Source organism: Podarcis pityusensis (genome assembly GCF_964106645.2).
Source record: "Podarcis pityusensis genome assembly, chromosome: 10".
NCBI lineage: Eukaryota > Metazoa > Chordata > Lepidosauria > Squamata > Lacertidae > Podarcis > Podarcis pityusensis.
The window spans coordinates 46,425,889-46,444,278 of NC_138035.1; the positions used below are offsets into that span (position 1 = coordinate 46,425,889).

Here is an 18,390-nt window from a genome sequence, read left to right on the forward strand (position 1 = left end):
GTTAGGCACCAGTTAGGGATAGCTGGGATAGCATGCCAAAGCCCGGGGGATAGCACTTTGGGGACAAACTAGACAACGCCTGTGCCCTTTGAGGCAGGGTTGCTGTTTTTCAAAACAACAACAATCCAAATTGCTAGCATGGGGTGGCCTGATCTTGATTGTGTCCCTAGCATGAGGAGCAGAGGGCTTCAGTCCTTTCTCCCCTGCTATGATCTTGATTTGGATTGGGAGGAGGGCATGACAACAACAGGGATTGCAATGCAAGTGAGTGTTCCCATCCCTATGCAAATGTCAGTATCAGGGAGGAATCCCTATAAAAATTGAGACCATACTGAGTGCAAAGGGTTAATGCCCCTCTACTTCCCTGAGTCAGACCCTCTGCGCTCAGGACCAGCAAAGTGAGACAACCACCTTGGGCAGCAGATGCTGGGGGTCAGCAATGACAGCTAGGTCTCCTGAGTGCTCCCTTCTGTTAGAGGATGAAGTGCTCTTATGTGCTTATGTACCACGTGACCTGTCCTGGACTCCCACAACTAGCCGGCTACCCTCAGGTGCATGGAGGACACAAACACATTGCCAGTGTTGACATAAGATTCAACTGCCGGTCCAACAGGTTTCTGTGTCTGGAATGCAGGTGGGGGCACCATCTAGACCTTCAGCTCAGGCAGAAAAATTGCCTTGGGCCAGCCCCATCCACACTGACAATTTGAGTTAAAAAAAACCTGTGCTTAAGGGTACAGATATATTACCATCTAGCTTGGCCCTCAGTCTCCCAGAATATTCTGTAGCAGACCTTAAAGGCACACAAGGCACCAACAGAGAAGTGTCAAAGGAAGACTCCAGGGTGAAGTCACTGGATTGGGATTAATTAGCAAATTTGACCCTGTGGAATTTGGCCTCTACGAATGACTAGCTGGCTGCAGAACCTAATTGCTCCTCTCTATACTATTTATCTGGCTACATCTATTTATCACCAGTAGTGGGGAATGGGTTGCTCCTAAGCAGACTGGACAATGCATCCATTTGATTGGTCTCTGAATTCACTTTTGTGCTTGGCGTAGTCCTGCGTACTGGTGCCTTTTTGCATTGCTTGACCTTTCAGCCTCACTTTGTGAATCAGATGAAGTGGGCTCCCTTGCCTACAAAAGCAAAGCTTAAATGCAGACCAAAATATGTTTGTCTTTAAAATGCCACAAGATCCTTTGTCGATGCAGAGTGCGCTACATTTGGCTCTGCAGCACATCATCACAGTGCGCAAGATATAATGGTAACCCTGAAGCTGCTTGTGAAATTTTTAAATCTCTGGTATATTTACCGAAGTGAAAGCGTTTATTAAACTCAGAGCAGCAATTACACCACAAGTCTCTGGCACATGTACACACACACAGAGAGAGAGAGAGAGAGAGAGAGAGAGAGAGAGAGAGAGAGAGTCTAGGAAGGGCTACTTGAGGAATATTATTTCAAGATCTGATCCTTTCTGAATGGCTGCTATTGCCTTGGGATGCCCCAGGTGCATGGCTTACGTGAGTTGGTTCAGTAATTTCAAATCATCTTTTGGCATCTAAGGCTGCTCACAGGAGGAATCACTGTTCACTGGAACTCTGCCAAAAAGAAAGTTAATAGTTCTTTTTATTGAATAAATAGTAGGGCGTAAAAGGGAGGTATGGACTGCTGCTGTGTGATCTCCATTAATTCCAACATAGGATATTCAGTGAAGCTATATAACTCCCTTCTCAATGAATAGGGTCAAACGGCACCAGTGATTTGCAGGTTGCACCAAAGGTTTGATCTAATGAACCATGGATAATAATACAATAATAAAGGTAAAGGGACCCCTGACCATTAGGTCCAGTCGTGTCCGACTCTGGGGTTGCGGCGCTCATCTCGCTTTATTGGCCGAGGGAGCCGGCGTACAGCTTCCGGGTCATGTGGCCAGCAGGACTAAGCCGCTTCTGGCGAACCAGAGCAGCGCACAGAAACGCCGTTTACCTTCCTGCTGGAGCGGTACCTATTTATCTACTTGCACTTTGACGTGCTTTCAAACTTCTAGGTTGGCAGGAGCAGGGACCGAGCAACAGGAGCTCACCCCGTTGTGGGGATTCAAACCGCCAACCTTCTGATCGGCAAGTCCTAGGCTCTGTGGTTCAATCCACAGAGCCACCCACGTCCAATACAATAATAGGGCATGTCATTTTCGGGAGTGAAACTTATTTTTTGACAGTTTATTCAGTGAGGGGTCTTAAAAATATGTTTTTGGGTGTGGGGAATTCAAAATCTGCTATTATTCCTGTTATTAGACAACATTTGGCCTGATAAGTCTATGTTTAATGAATAAACACATAAACTGCTTTCAGAAAATCCAAGAATTTTAATTTTATCTTCTGAAAATGTCAGGTAATGCTTAATAATAATAATAATACATAACTACAAGTACTTAGCAATCATTTTAAATGATTTCTATGCATTTTTACACAAATTTTACTTACCAAGGAAAACTAAATTATATTCATTTAACCAAAATATATTTTGAATTCCCAAGTCATGTTACAAATTTTTAGCACCCATCCTTTTTGGAATTTGAAAGTTGAAAAATTCAGCATGTCCTAATATAAACATTACTCCCCACTCTACACACAGTCAAGGTAGGAGACAGGATTAGAAATGTAACCATTACAGTTAATGACTACAGTCATGTCCTCAATTAAGCACAGTTGAAGGGAACACACAATTAATTGTACAGATGCACAGTTATAATGGCCTGGTTTGATAAGCTTATTTTGGGTCCTTATTTTTTCATGACTGAAGAGATTTGTATCTCTAAATATTGCTATTACTCACATGAAACCTGATTGGCTCACAAAGCTCTTGAACAGAGCTCAGCTTGAGTGCAAGCTCAATTACTGCAAAATTCAACACCATCCCTAGTGCCCAGGAATGTAAGGGAAGGAGAGGCAGTTTTCACCAGTTCCCCTTTCCCCTGCATCCCCTGAAAATCAGTTCCAGAAGACTGGAGGAACCTCCAGAAAAGTAAGGAGCATGGCACTAGGGGGCTGCCGAGGAGATAAAGGTAAAGGTAAAGGGACCGCTGACCATTAGGTCCAGTCGTGGCCGACTCTGGGGTTGCAGCGCTCATCTCGCTTTATTGGCCGAGAGAGCCGGCGTACAGCTTCTGGGTCATGTGGCCAGCATGACTAAGCCGCTTCTGGCGAACCAGAGCAGCACACGGAAACGGCGTCTACCTTCCCGCGGGAGCGGTACCTATTTATCTACTTGAACTTTGATGTGCTTTTGAACTGCTAGGTTGGCAGGAGCAGGGACCAAGCAACGGGAGCTCACCCCGTCGCAGGGATTCGAACTGCCGACCTTCTGATCGGCAAGTCCTAGACTCTGTGGTTTAACCCACAGCGCCACCCGTGCCGAGGAGATAGAGGATAATAATTAAAAAACCCTTCATTTCTCTAACATTAGCATATGCTTCTGATGAATCAAATGCCATTCTGCAGACAGAATTTCACCCAGTCTTTGCAATGATTTTTTATTGCAGCAGAAAGCATAAAATTAGAAACTAGGTTTGCTAATGAGTTCAATTAAGCTGTCTTCAAGCTATTCAGTGGAAATAAACCAAAGGATACCTGCCTATCATGCATCTCAGTTTGAAAAAGAGAGGTCTTACGATCAAATCTCTTACTAGGATATGTTGGGCATTCAAAGACTGCATGTGAATTTAAATTTTTGCCTGATCGACTATGTGAGCAAATTCCCTCATTAAAGTATCTGAAAGTGGAGATGATTTTCCACTACACTGAGAGTAGTTAATCTCCAGACACATTTAAATGAAGAGTCAATTTTAAACACATGTTCGGTGCTGATATATTTTTCTCTGTAGGCATCTTTTACATTGCTTTATAGCATACAGTCGTGACAGCTAGTTCCCAAAAGGCAAATCAGTTACCAGATTTCCTTTCTCATGTAGAATATTTGCAAGTCCTTTGCTTTCCAATACATAGGAATTCTGCCAACCTGCTTCTCTAATATGCCCTGTTTTAGAAACTTATTCCAGAGCCTTCCCAGAACCTGGAATTTGTGCTAAAATCTAAATAAACAAATAAATCTCTGTGTGAGTGCAAGGTTTTGCATCTGGGCTTATACTTTGAATATTTTTTATTAATTCATATATACACATGTGTTTATATCTATAAGATTTTGCAGACTTTGGCTGTGAACTGGGGCTCTACAAAAAAAAAAAAAATTCAAGTTGCACCCCACTGCTTCAAATGGGCCCCCACTGGCCAGCCCTGAGTCTCATAGTTGCTGGGCCTGAGTTACCCTGCCCTTGCATGAAGTCTTGGGTTTACAATTTTGGGAGAGGGGAGACTGCGGCACTGGGGAGTGGGCAGGCTGGTGAGACCACCTAGATTTAGAGGCCCAACTTGTCCTGCCCTCACAGCAAATGCAACTGGAAATGGGCACTGCTTCCCCTCACCTTGAGAATTAAATACATCAGTCCTCCTGTTGTGTACTCTCGCCCTTCTTTGGTTGCATGCATGGTTTACAAAGCCTGCCCATCACGTCTGAGCAAAGGCAAACAGCAGCACAAAAGTGATAATGCACGTACACCCTGAGAAGCAACATCTCTTGCAAATCCCACTCAATTCTCTTGAAAGCAATTGACTGACTACCTAACAAGAGGCAGAGTCCCACATAAGTCAGCTGCAGCCATTAAGTGGGAGTGTCAGAACTGAGGGTCACATCAGAAATATATTTGTGCTGGCGGAGGAGCCCTGCTTAGATTGACGGAGCCATTTCCAAAGTCTGGCACTTACAGAATTTGCAAGACTTGTTATCTTTCGGGGACTTATAAACAAAGCACTTGTTGCCTAGCAACTGACGGCAGCCCAACAGTCAGTTTAAATATATTTTAACATCTTTGTGTGGGCCTGACGTGTGGGTCACAGCAGTAATACTTGCCATCTCTGATATTTGGGAGAAGGATAATAGTTTAGTGGTGAAGCATCTGCTGTGCGTTAGAAGATTCCAGGTTCCACCTGCAGTTTTTCCAGGTGGGGGCGGGCAGGTCCCATACCTGAAACTGTAGAGAGCCACAGCCAGTCAGCATCAGAGAGCTTGCTACATTCCTACAATGGGCAAAAATTGGTTTATTTATTGGAAACTTCAGAACGACACTACCACTGTATCACCTCCACGGATGGCCAAATCTGTTAATTCTGGCTTCTGTTTCTCATTTCTCTCTTTCTCTTTCCCTTTTCATATCAATTTGTGTGTTTTTTTCCTCAAGCAAAGTCATCAACATTTTAGTGCAAACTTTTTCCTAATGTAAACGTATTTCCCCTAATATTTCTACTTTCCTCAATATAATGCACTCTTTTATGTAATTTTTAACATTATAAGCATTTTTCGTACCCTTTGCCTTCATATATGCATTTTTTTGTAGCCATTACTTGCTAAGAATATTACATACAGTGTGGGGTGACGGAACTACATCATTGCAATATTTACCGGAGGTGGGGGAGTGTGTGTCAGTAAGCTAGCCAGCTACACTGATTCATAAATATATGGGGAAATGCTCATTACAATATTATGAGCTCAGCATATATGCTGATTTTTTTACAAAGGTAGCAGAAGATAGCAGCCATACATTCACTTTAAAGCGATGCTAGCAAGGAGAGGGTTATCAAAGGATCCTGAATTATAAAACAAAGAAGGGGAACCAGTTATTCTTAGTTTACCCTCCAGCTTTCAAAAGTAGAAGATGAAAGCACCTTGCATTAAAAGGAATCTGCTGAATGTGTACAATCCCGCTACATTCATGGGTTTTATAAATCTGTTTTAAGTCATCCCTGTAGGCTTAAGGAACAAGAAGATGCCAATCTGTGGTGGCTTTTATTATTTCACACAAATTTAAAATAGTTTTGCAAGGCAGTTCCTAAAATAACTTACAGTATATAACATGGGTACAGATTATATACTAGGAATCCCAGCTCCTGCTCCCTCCAAGTTCTGCACATTAGGGCTGAGCCCAGGGGTACTTCCCCCTGGGCTAAACTATCCTTTCCAGGCTCCACCCCATTCCCGAAGGGCAAAGAGCCCCCTAACAGTTTGAGGCAGGTCCTGGCTGACTGGCTGCAGCTAAGGCTCTGTGTCTGGTCCTGGAATATCTGTGTCCTGTGATGCTTGTCTTCCTGATCTCCCTGGTTCTATCCCTCTGTACTAGAGTCCTGGCTACTGCTCAGGTAATAATATAATGCCCCCACTCTGAATTGGCTCCATGTATCCGGAGCAAATGTTGTCACATGCCCAAGTCTGATTGGTAACATAGATTCATGACATCATCTAGTTCATTCTGGGATCCCTGGTTAGCTGGGATTGTCCATGTAATGATTCCCAGGAAGAAGAAGACCCGATAATTCTACAGTGGTGGTTGGGAGCTATGCCAAGCCAACAGCAAACCAGAGAAAAGATGCAAGTGAATAATTTATTGGGACTGCATAATTCATAGGGGTTACACACACACACATTCGAAGCACTACAATCTTCATTCAAACCAAAGAAAACACATGAAGAATCAGAGACTGAGGAGTTAGGTATCTTAAACACATTGCAATCTCAGTTTGATTTAGCAGGCCATGCTGACTCCTCTGGAAAGTGCAGAAATAGCAAGCCCCACCAAACACAGGAAATCAGGAAAGGAACAGGAGTATATGACTATCTAGCAGTTCATGGTAAGAAGTGTTGAAAAAAGTGCTCCTTTTCCATTGCAGGCAATAGTTTGAAAAGCGATTGAGCAAAAACCAACTCCCTCTGCACAGCACAACCAAATAAAGCCTTCATCCAATAGGAAATCTACAGGCATATTTCCTATTTCCACTATGAATGTTTGCCTGGTGTAAGGGCCTTCCTAAGAGCTGATCCAAGCAAGGGCTGCGAACCTAAGTATTCAAGTTAAGTTTCACTTTCACAGCATTCCTGGGAGGCAGGGCATTTATTTCACAGCGCCAGCTAACCCTGTGAATTCCAAGGCATCTTTAGCAGCAGTTCCCATCACTGATGTCTGCAGACACCTGCTGGGCAGATATTTAGCAGTGCACTATTTAGCAGCACACTATTAACCTTTAGATGTTTTTGGTTTAGTAGAACAGGCATGGAGAGCTTCCACCAAACAGAACATCCAAGCTCAACAAAGCTGTTCTTTTAGGCTGGGTTTTTCTTTTGCAACTTGATATAGCACTTTCGCAGATAATCGTTTATCACATATTGGGCACACTTCAGTTTATTCCAAGGTAAATAAAATGGACTACAGTTGCATTACAGATCTTCCTTTAATGGACAGCAGCATGTATCCTATTGACACAATTTGCTGGCATTCGTTCCTAAGCTGATTTCTTTGAAGGTAAGCCCAATTCATTTCTGTTGAGCGTTTTTCCAAGACCACAGCCAAAGTAAAAATACAAAATGTAACCTACGGCAGTGATGGACAGTTCTCATCAACCCAGACAATGCTGGCTGAGCCTGATGGAAGTCGGAGTCCATCAACCCAGAGGGACACAGTTTGCCAACCCCTGACCTATAGTATAAAAGGGTGCCATGGATTTCACCAACAGACTGAGTATAAATAATATGGGTGCAATTGAATGTTCTGCTATTAGAATCATTATACAGTGGTACCTCGGGTTACATACACTTCAGGTTACATACGCTTCAGGTTACACACTCCGCTAACCTAGAAATAGTGCTTCAGGTTAAGAACTTTGCTTCGGGATAAGAACAGAAATTGGGCTCCAGCGACGTGGCGGCAGCAGGAGGCCCCATTAGCTAAAGTGGTGCTTCAGGTTAAGAATGTCAGTGTTTGTAAAAAGCAAAAAAGGAGGAAAGGGTTCTGACCTCCCTTTGTCTCCTCAGCCTGGTCCTCGGACCCTTGTCGGCATAAAAGAGTCCACGAGAATATCCTTGCAGAGTTTTATTCTTAAAAGTCTTTGTGCAAAAGCGACTGACTAACTATACATACATCACCACTACCAGCTTTCACTAACCAACCAACCCCAGCACCAGCACCAAACTAACATTTCTCACTCTATATATCCAACCTGGTGCAGGCTGCTGACTCATGCTGACCCAGCTTTATTTCCATTAAAGAAACAGTGGCCATTTTAGCTGTGACAAAGAACAGTTTCAGGTTAAGTACGGACCTCTGGAACGAATTAAGTACTTAACCTGAGGTACCACTGAGGCACAAGCATTTTAGCTTTCCAGAGAGAATGATCCTTCCTCTCCCCACTGCAGGCTGTTCGGGGAGGGGGGAATCTCCTGATCCCACAGACATGTGGGGGGACATGGTGAGCTCACAGGGGAAGGAAGTAGGGGAAAGTCCAGTCGTACTAGCAGAACACATTGCAGTAGTAGGAGCTATTTAGCTGAATCTGGCCCTATAAATTTGGATGAGTACTTTGGGTCTTGCTTTAGATTTGCTTTTAATGCTTTTTCTTATCTCTATTTTTTTAATACATAAGTTGCTTTGAGACAACTGGCGTAAAAAGCAACAAATAAGAGAGATATGAGCCACGCAACTGTGCAAAAAAGTGCGCTTAATTATCAAAGTGTTTCTACAGATAAATCACCACCTTTTAACTTCGCTTATAAACATCACCAATATCCTCCCAGTTCCTTCTAGGAATCTAAAGAAGCTGCCATATAAATATGTCTCCTAGCAGGAGCATTCAAGAAAATGCTGAGCCCAACGGAAGCCGCAATTAATGATTTACGCACACCCTAGCCAGGCATCTCTCAGGCTCAGCAAGGGAAGAAAGATTCATTGATCGCTGCTCCCTGGAGCACAAACCAGCTGTCAGAAGCCAATTTATCTCTCTCTTTCCCTGCCTCTTTTTTCTGAAATGCATGATACCAGGTGGAAAGGGGGAAGAAGCTGCTGGACATGGAGATGACTGGGTGCTCTGCAGAAGTGGGCCTGAAGCAGGGGTGGGGAAGCTGTGACCCTACATGTGTTGCTAGACTACATCTCCCATCAGCCCTGACAATGACTTGGTTGGATAGGGCAAAGGCTGATGGGAGTTGGAGTCCAGCAACATCTGGAGGACCACAACTTCCCCATCCCTGGCCTTTGTCCTTTCGAAAGACTCTGACGACTAACTGTACTTCAAGTTATAGCTCTAAACATGCTAAGAAGAGTTGCACTTTCTTCTGCTCCTTCTTCACTGAGGAAAAAGGGAATTCCAAACAATTATGTCATGGAAATATACTTTCACCATTTAACATCTGGTTTCCTAGAAGAGGCTATGCATTAACTCCAAATTCTTATGTATTCTGTATGTATGCCAGTCATAGGAGCCAAGTGCTAGAGGCTGAGGTCCTTTCACCCCACCAATAAAATATTTGAGGGAGCTGTCCCCCACAAAGTTGATGGGCATTGCGATTCAGCTGGTGTTGTGATCGATTATGCAGGGCGGGGCTTACCTCCCCCCCCCCCCAATATTTTTTCAAGTTGGCTCCCCTGCCAGTTCTATAATGGGAAGGTATGGCCACAGAAACTCTCACAATGTCACTGGAAAGCATTATAAAATACTATAATGCATGGACTCAATGCATTTAGATTCAGGCTGCAATCGTTTACCGTGGGAATAAGCCTAACTGAAGTCAATGACATTTACTTCTAAGTAGACATGCTTAGAGAATGTGTTCTTTCTGTCTAGTGAATCTTTAGATTAATTCATCTTAATTCCTAATTATTATTTCAGGAGTTCCATACCTCTTAGCCCTCAGCATGGGAAAATGTTACATTGCTTTTGTTTCTTGGAAAGTGTTTTTTTGTTTTTTTTTAGAGGAGGAGTTTCCTCAGACAAAATTGCTGAAAATAAATAAACTGGGCTGAACTTTTCCAAGATGGTATATTCTGTTTGACTTGCAGAAATGTTTTTCCTTTGAACTTACTATAGACATTAGAAAGATGAAATGCATTTTAGAGAATTCTCTGTTAAGGCTAAACAAAGCCGTAAGGCAAAGAATGAAAACGACACTTACTAACAATAAGAAAATGCCATATATTCTAACCCTTCACTGACAAAATGGGAATGGCTATTGAGACAGACCACAACTTTTCTCACAATAACTACTTGAACCATTCTTAACAGATCAGCAACACTTTCATGCTTTTGAATAGGTGGTATATAACAGCATTTGAAATATTGATATAGCTCAGTACAGAATGCCTTGTTAGAAAGGGGCGATTTTGTGTAAATAAGCTTTGCCTGGTTCTTCCTGCTCAGTACAAGGAAGAGGAGTGCAAGCGAGGCTGCCCCTTCCATTGAAGACTTGTAGTGCGTAGTGCACCCCAAACCCCATGCTTGTAAAGGATCACAAGAGGAAGCAGCAGTAATCTTTATCTCATCTTTATCTTATGTAAGCACATAAGATGTAGAAGCTTATTTGTTTAGATTGGTGGTTCCCAATTAGGGGTCCGGGGACCCCTGGGGGTCTGCAGAATGCACCCAGGGGTCCACGGTCCCATCCCCTCTCCCTCCCAACTATTTTTTTTTTGGTCATTTTTGCATGGTAATATCACAAGTTTTATGGTCTGTTTTAGCACTGTGCCTCAGAAAGTAGCCCTGATATGCCTGTCACAACCATGCAGGGTTATTGGGGCTCGCTGAGCTGGAGGGCAAGGGTCTTCCCTCACCCCCGCTGAGCAGCAGGCCAGGGCCAGCTGCATTGGCCCCAGCCTATGAGGCGCTGGGTTGAAAGTGCATCAGCTCATGGGCTGGAGCCAATGCAGCTTATTTCAACATTGTGGTATACCGCCAAACCGTAATGTTTGGCTGGTGATACACCGTGATGTTGAAAACCTGACATCGCCCAGACCTAATCCCCACACCTGATCTGCACGAACCCCACCCATCTGTTCCTTCCCTCATCTGCACGAACCCCACTCCATGACTGTTCCTTCCCTCATCCCCATGCATGATCTTCAGTTTCAGACATTGTGATATATCAGAATATTGTGATGTTTAGCTACTGATACATCACAGTGTTGAAAACCAGATATCACTCAGTGCTAGTCTGTGGTTTGGTGGGTTTTTTTTTATAGTATACCTAACATCCTTTGCAAATTAGGGGCTACCCCACATTTTGTTCAAAAAATGTCTTTGCAGAGGTAACTACCATAGAGTTATCAAAATTATCAAAAGTTGGAATTCTGTGGCTTGGCTTTTGAAAGATAGGGGGTCCTCAGTAATTAGCTAATTGGGAATTGGTTTAGATCAATGGTTGCAAAAGAGTTATGAAGTTTGCAAATAAAATGCAGAAATGTTGCAGAGAAGCGTCCTCTAATTTTACAGCTCCATTTACAGGTTCCAAAATTAAGTGGGAGCTATTTTCATGTGTGGGATTGTACAGTTTTCATGGGCTGACTCACTGGAACTCGTCAGAATATTATCCTCCCCAGATTGCTTCTTGTCATCCCAGCCTCAGAGATGGGCAAGGGTGGTCACCAGCTAAACAGATCACACGCAGTCCTACTTCAAAAATTCAAGAGGGGAGGCAGTTTCCTCTTGCCTTTATCCTCCCCCATACCTTCCCTACCAAATACAAGTCAAATTTGCAACGGTTTGAAAATTCAGCTCCTGCCCTATCATGTATCATCAAACTAATCCTCCATGTCAGACATTTCCTCAATACATTTTTGAGGCCTGAACTTTCTCCTCAGCCCATGTATATTTGTCCAATTCTTTTTGCCAGCAAATTTGTCTAATTCTTTTTGCCAGCATAAATTTTTTTTTGGGGGGGTGTTGGCTTGACCAGTGAACAAGGTTAGAGAGAAGCTGCTCCAAATTCATGTCTTCTTCCTCTTCATAAACAGGGTCATTGAGCAAAGCTGTAAAGTACACCTTCAATTATATCCTCCTCTTATCTTATGAAGAGGGCACAACACACAAGAGGCAAATGGCCAGGGTCTTTCCTCTCCTTAATATTCTGTTTATTATTATTTATTTCTATATCAGTCCAAAGATCTCTGCCCTTCCTTTCCATCATAATCCTCAAGGTAGCATTTTTTATAATGTAAACAGAGAGTATTGAAATTCAGCAGAACTCAGTCACAATGCTCACATTTAAAAAAAAATGAATAAAAATTGATAACAGAAGAACGTACAAAATAGGCCAGAGTTCTGTGAATTGATGATGCAATCCTATCCATGAAAACTTGCTTTGGAGTACCGTAAGTTCCATTGGATACAGTGGAACTTCATTCTGAGTGCATACAATTCCATATCATTTTGGGTTGACTTTGAAATATTGCCTTAAAAATAGATGCTTGTAGTTTCACATGACCATGCATGATATCGTGTTGTTGTTAGTCTATGTGTTTTTGTGGGTGCGAAGAGAAAGGAATCGGGGGAGAGAGAAGGACTGAAAGCTGTTGAATGCAATGCAATTTATTCTAGCAGGGTGTTTTCAAAATCACAGCCGGAGATGGTAAGGTGATATCTTTTACTGGACTAACTTCTGTTCAGCTTTCATAGACTTTGCCTTGAATTTAGTCTGCTAAATTGAATCTGAGTTTACATACAAACAACCAAGGCTAAATTAGAGTATGACAGCATATAATCAATTCAGGTAATAGGATCTTTCATTACGAGCTTCCAATAGATCAAACAGCTGTGACTTGATAGGAGGTTTAGCAAACAGTTGTTCGATACCACTGTTGGCCCCCGAAAATAAAGAGCATAGAATTGGTAAGGTGATATTTTTTTATTGCACCAGCAGCTGTTAGTATGACAGCTTGCAAGCTCATTTCAGTTCTGAGTTACGCAGAACTCTGGACTGCTTCATACTTGGTTCTTACTTGAGTGTGTACCCATATTGAATGTGATGCAAAATGCCATATATTTACAGGCATATATTTACAGGCATATATGTACAGCAGGATATCTTTGGAAGAAGAAAAGGCTAAGGCGTGAACCCTACGCAAATCTGGTGTGGGTTCCCTAAGACAATCATGGTGCCTTGTTTGCTTCCTTCTGGCAACTCCTGCAGCCAAGCTGGATTCCTCTGCTTTCCTTTGGACCGCAAAGGCCAAGGGTGGGGTCTTGTCGCCTGGACATCCCAGGACCTCCATACACACTGCCCAGGCTTGTGCTCTGGGGAGATCACTTCAGCACTGCCAAGTGCAGTGGCTTGACTTCACCCCTGGAGGCACACTCCATTGTCTCTCAAGACAGATGGATGTCAACAATATAAACAAGCACAGGGACATGCTGCCAGGGCCGGATTTAGATGAAGAAAGACCCTACTCCACTTGTGAGGCCCCTCCCCACCCCCACCCTCACAACTAGAAGAAAATGGAAGAGTGTTATAAACAAATTTGAGTGAAGCCCAAGCTTGCTTCAAATTGGGCCCCACTGGCTAGCCCCGAGTCTCATAGTCGCGGGGCCTGAGTTGACCTGCCCTTGCATGAAGTCTTGGGTTTACAATTTTGGGAGAGGGGAGACTGCGGCACTGGGGAGCAGGCCGGCTGGTGAGGCCCTCTAGATTTAGAGGCCTGAGTTGACCTGCCCTCACATGAAGTCTTGGGTTTGCAATTTTGGGAGAGGGGAGACTGCCCACTGGGGAGTGGGAGGCCTGGCAAGGCCCCCTAGATTTAGAGGCCCTAGGCTTCAGCCTTCTTAGCCTATACATAAATCCAGCACTGACTATAGAGGGAGCCATGTAGGGAAAAATGAATTATTCTTTAAAACAATAATATGCTCAAATCATCTGCTTGTTACTGCCTATAATCAGTAAGACAATCCAACAAAGCACTTGAGTTGCAGAATCAAAATCAATAACAAACCACAACTCTTCCTTGCCTACTCTACCTCCCCTGCTACTTCTGGAAAGCACCCTTTGCAGAATAAGCAAAGGTAGACAATAGCATTCCAGCTTCTCATTAATATTGCTAGACATTTGTAGCAATATTGCATTCAGGGACTAATCCATTCTGGGGACTGACCTTTTCGTGAGAATACCAGCTACTCAAGGTCCTGACCCCAGACTGAAATATATGTAATAATTTCAATAAGAGCTTCTTGAAGCACATCTAACGGTGCCCTTGGTTCTTTTATAGTATCTGGAAGAAGTTTAAGCTTTAAAAATAGCATTCAGGCCTTGAACCACTCCCTGTTTCCTGGTACTGTACTGCTCTAATATAGCCTACCCAAGGAAGGAGAAGGGCTACGGACAGTTTGAAAGAGCTCTGGTTTCCGACTTATTAATTGCAGCTCACAGGAATAGCAAAGGAGATCTGCGGTGGAGGTCAGAAATACTTGTAAAGTGTGTGGCCACTTCAACATGCTGAGAGGGTTTAGGAGAAAACCACATATGGGTTACTACATGGAGGGTACCAAGCATCTTTATTAGCAAGGGATGCAGATAGTGCTGTGGTCTAAACCACTGAGCTTCTTGGGCTTGCCAATCAGAAGGTCGGCGGTTCAAATCCCCAAGATGGGGCAAGCTCCCGTTGCTCTGTCCCAGCTCCTGCCAACCTAGCAGTTTGAAAGCATACCAGTGCAAGTAGATAAATAGGTACCATGAAGGTAAACAGCGTTTCCGTGCGCTCTGGCTTCTGTCACGGTGGTCTGTTGTGCCAGAAGTGGTTAATCATGCTAGCCACATGACCTGGAAAGCTGTCTGTGGACAAACGTCGGCTCCCTCGACCTGAAAGCGAGATGAGCGCAGCAACCCCATAGTCGCCTTTGACTGGACTTAACTGTCCAGGGGTCCTTTACCTTTTACCTTTATTAGCAAGGGGCATTTCAGTAATATACAGAAGGGTTCCATCCTGTGTTTGCCAAAATCCAAAATCCTCCTTTCCATCCACTAACTCTGACAAAGAACTTTTAGTGCTATAGGTGATTAAAGTGAGTGGTGGCGCAAAGCATCATGAGCATGAAAGCTGAGTGAAATGGTTGTAGAAAAACAACAGAGTCTTGTGGCACCTTAAAATGTTGGATCTGGGCTTAGTTGTTGAACACAGTTCCCACAGAAATCCATGACACCTAAGTCACTGGGCTCTAACTTCGGCTAACCAGCAGTGGCAGGTGAGAGAGGGTGGAGCAGAAATGGCTTCCTCTTGGTGGTAGGACTGTGTTTGCCAGCGTGGAGGTTGGGCGAGGTGAGGTTGGGGAAGCTCTGCCAAAAAGAAGCTCCCACAACATGCCTTACAGTTTGGATGGCACCACCCCCCTCCCTCGTGCGCCTCCTATGCAGATTTGTTGTTGCACAAGCTTTTGTGAACTAGAGTCCACTTCAAGCCTACTTTGGACTGTAGCTTATGGAAGCTTACAGTACAAGAAGCCTTTAAACTGCCATTAAAAGACCCTGGCTGGATCTAGACATATAAAAAAAACGACTCAGTTAAACGCGTTGTAAACTTCATAAATGGAAATCCAGTTGGCGAAAGACGGGACTCCGCAGCGCCATCTGGTGTTACAGTGTTACAATGCATATAAAGCATTTTCTTTACCTATGTAGCCAAGTCCCCTGAATCTATTGTGCCATAACTTCCATCAGTCCAAGCTAACATGGCCCAATGGTAAGGAATTATAGAAACTGTAGGACAAAGCCCAGCAATGTCCTCGTCCCAGTCTTAGAGTTTCCCCTTCTACTTCCTTTTTGCTGCTGTTCCAATAATTATATGTTTCAGGGCAATGGCCACATAATAATTAGGTTACTCTGTGTTTACATCACAGGCTCCCCCCCTGTTCTGTTCATCAGCAATGCAGAGAAATGGATCCTGCTTCACATTCTACAACAAGTCTTGGGTCTTCAACAGTCTTGCAAGTTCAGAATGAATCAGAAGCCATGAAACAAACTAAATTAACAATAACTAAATAACTGATATCACTAAATAACCCTTTAGACAAAATATCAAGTACAAGAGGTCCCTGAAATCCACTGGGAACTCCCAAATTCATTTTCTGTTTGTAAACAAAGGCACATGAATTCTATAAATATGGATTACTCTGTTACACTCAACATTATTTCAATCACAATATTTGTTATTTGAAAACAATTGGAGAAGGAAAAACAAAAAATGAACTAGGATCAGCTTAGGTGGCAGGAACCTATTCAATGAACAGAAATTCCAGTTTGGTGATCATAAGAAACCTTAGGACTCTTTATGTTTTTCAGGGATGTGAGTTTCAATAGATCCAAAGAGAACATTTTGGAGGAAAACAGCATGCTTAATTGTTCGTTAAAAAGTTTTCTAAGCTACAGCGGCTGCGAGAGTGGTGTATTAAAACTGATATGTATTAGTGTTACCAAGTAATATCCTAATAAGGGGCAACTTACCTCCATATCCCAAAAGGTAAGTGTTGCTTCTTCCTTACCCCCAGTATAAAAGCCAACTTTTACCCATCAGCTGGCCAGGATGGGGAAGAAGCAACTTAGCATACAATTCCTATGCCTGTCAACTCAAAAGTAAGTCCCACCGAATGCAATGGCGCTTTCTGCCAGGTAAGTGGGTGTAGGGTTGCAACCTAAATATATTTGCAACATGTGCTGCAGTGCAAAGAGGCAATTAAAATGTATAGGGTATCAAGTCTAATCTTGTATCTCATTATACACTGTCTGGGACCCAGAAAAGTTTTTTGGCCCTAGCATTCTGCATCTAAATCAATGTGGCTCTCAGATGGTACAAGTGAAGGCCAGTTCTGTTTTTGGAAATGGAGAAAGGCGCATTCAGCCCATCCACAGATTTGTCTACAGCTGTCACTTACTTGCGCAGAGCGGTGGGGAAACGCAAGCTGCATCAAGCAACAGACATATTCCGGATGGCTTCAGTGCTGACAACAGCTGGCCACTCTTGTTCGTAGTCAATAGACTGTCAGAATTGATCTATATTTGGCAGCACCTTTGACCTGGATCAAATTTAAACACTGCTGCCCAGACCTCAGCACTCAATATAACCTTGATCTGTCTATCTGTCCGTCTATCTATCTCTGAGGGAGATTTAAATGGGAAAACTAAGAAGGAAACAAAAAGGCTGGCCTGCAGAAAAACAACAAGTTTCCCAGTGCCGGACCTACTGTTAGGCAGAGTGAGGCAGCTGCCTCAGTCAGGGGTTTTTTCCTTGTCACAAAAGGGCAGCAAATAGTTATTTAAATTGCCATTGTTGTATTTTCACTGTTGGCAGGGGGAGAAACTTGTGGGATTTTCTGCCTCTGGTGCCAAAATAATTTGGCTGGCCTTGGGTACCATCCACCTTGACTTGTGGTGAGGGCCTCTATTTGCTGCTTTGCCTCAGGCAGCAAAGGGTCTTGAGCCAGCCTTGCCCACCTCTGAGTCATCTGGGACCCTCCAGATGTTGTTGGACCCTACAGGCCACATCCCTCTCTCCCCAGACCACACCTCTTGCTGGCCCTGCCCCACATGCTAATTGAGGATTATTTCGCCTGGCTGGAATATCTTCTTGAACTGTGATAATGTCTCTTCCTTGCCTGGATAGAGGTGTGTGTGTGTGTGTGTGTAAACCTCTAGCTTTTGTGTGCCTGGAATGTAGCTCACAGTACAAAGGCAAGAGTCTTTTCTGTTGGTTCCCCCATTTTGTCTCTGGCTTGGGTTCCCAGAATGTTGTCTCTGAGGAAATGGGGTCCTTGGGCTCAAAAATCTTCCTGAAGACTTGACCAAAGCGCTCCCCATCTCTAACACAGTGCCTCCTCAGAGCCATGTAAAGTTGGGAGAAAACACAAAAGCAAATGGAAATATCCACATGTGCCCCCAGACCATGAATGCGTTTATGAAACAATACCGACCTGCCCCCCCCCAAAGGTGGCTAGCTCAACTCATGCTGATCACGTGTTGGACAGGAGTGTCAGTCCTTAGATGATTCACCAAAGGACAGCCAGCTTTAAACATCCAGTGAGGCCCTACCTTCCCATTGCCCAGACAGCATGAGGCGTTTGTTGGCTACAGAGCCAACGGCTAGTGTCTGCCCTTCTAGAGTTGCATGCAGCCACCCCCTCACAAGGGAGGTGAAAGCCAGAGAACCAGATGCCTTATTCATTATATGCAGGTCCTCTGATGGGGCACTTTATGGTAGTTCTGTGCATTCCTGAGTTCAGCTGGCCAGCACCAGGAACAGGTCATTAATGTGGCAGGCCCAGCCCTGAGGAACTCTTCACCAGCAGATGTTCAGTAAGAGCCATCTCTCACTTCAATCAGATGACTCATACCTTCCAACATTTCTCTGATGAAAATAGGGACATCCTATATAATAATAAATGGGACGCGGGTGGTGCTGTGGGTAAAAGCCTCAGCGCCTAGGGCTTGCCAATCGAAAGGTTGGCGGTTCGAATCCCCGCGGCAGGGTGCGCTCCCGCTGCT

General features: G+C 43.8%; 1 long non-coding RNA gene across 1 annotated transcript in view; it reads right to left on the reverse strand.

Moving 5' to 3' along the window:
* The window catches only part of LOC308486095, a 28,227-nt gene extending 11,753 nt beyond the window's left edge, over nucleotides 1-16,474 (reverse strand). Inside the window, exon 1 of the long non-coding RNA XR_013990947.1 lies at nucleotides 16,357-16,474. This is a non-coding gene — a long non-coding RNA (uncharacterized lncRNA). The remainder of the gene's footprint in view (nucleotides 1-16,356) is intronic.
* Nucleotides 16,475-18,390: the final 1,916 nt, after the last annotated feature.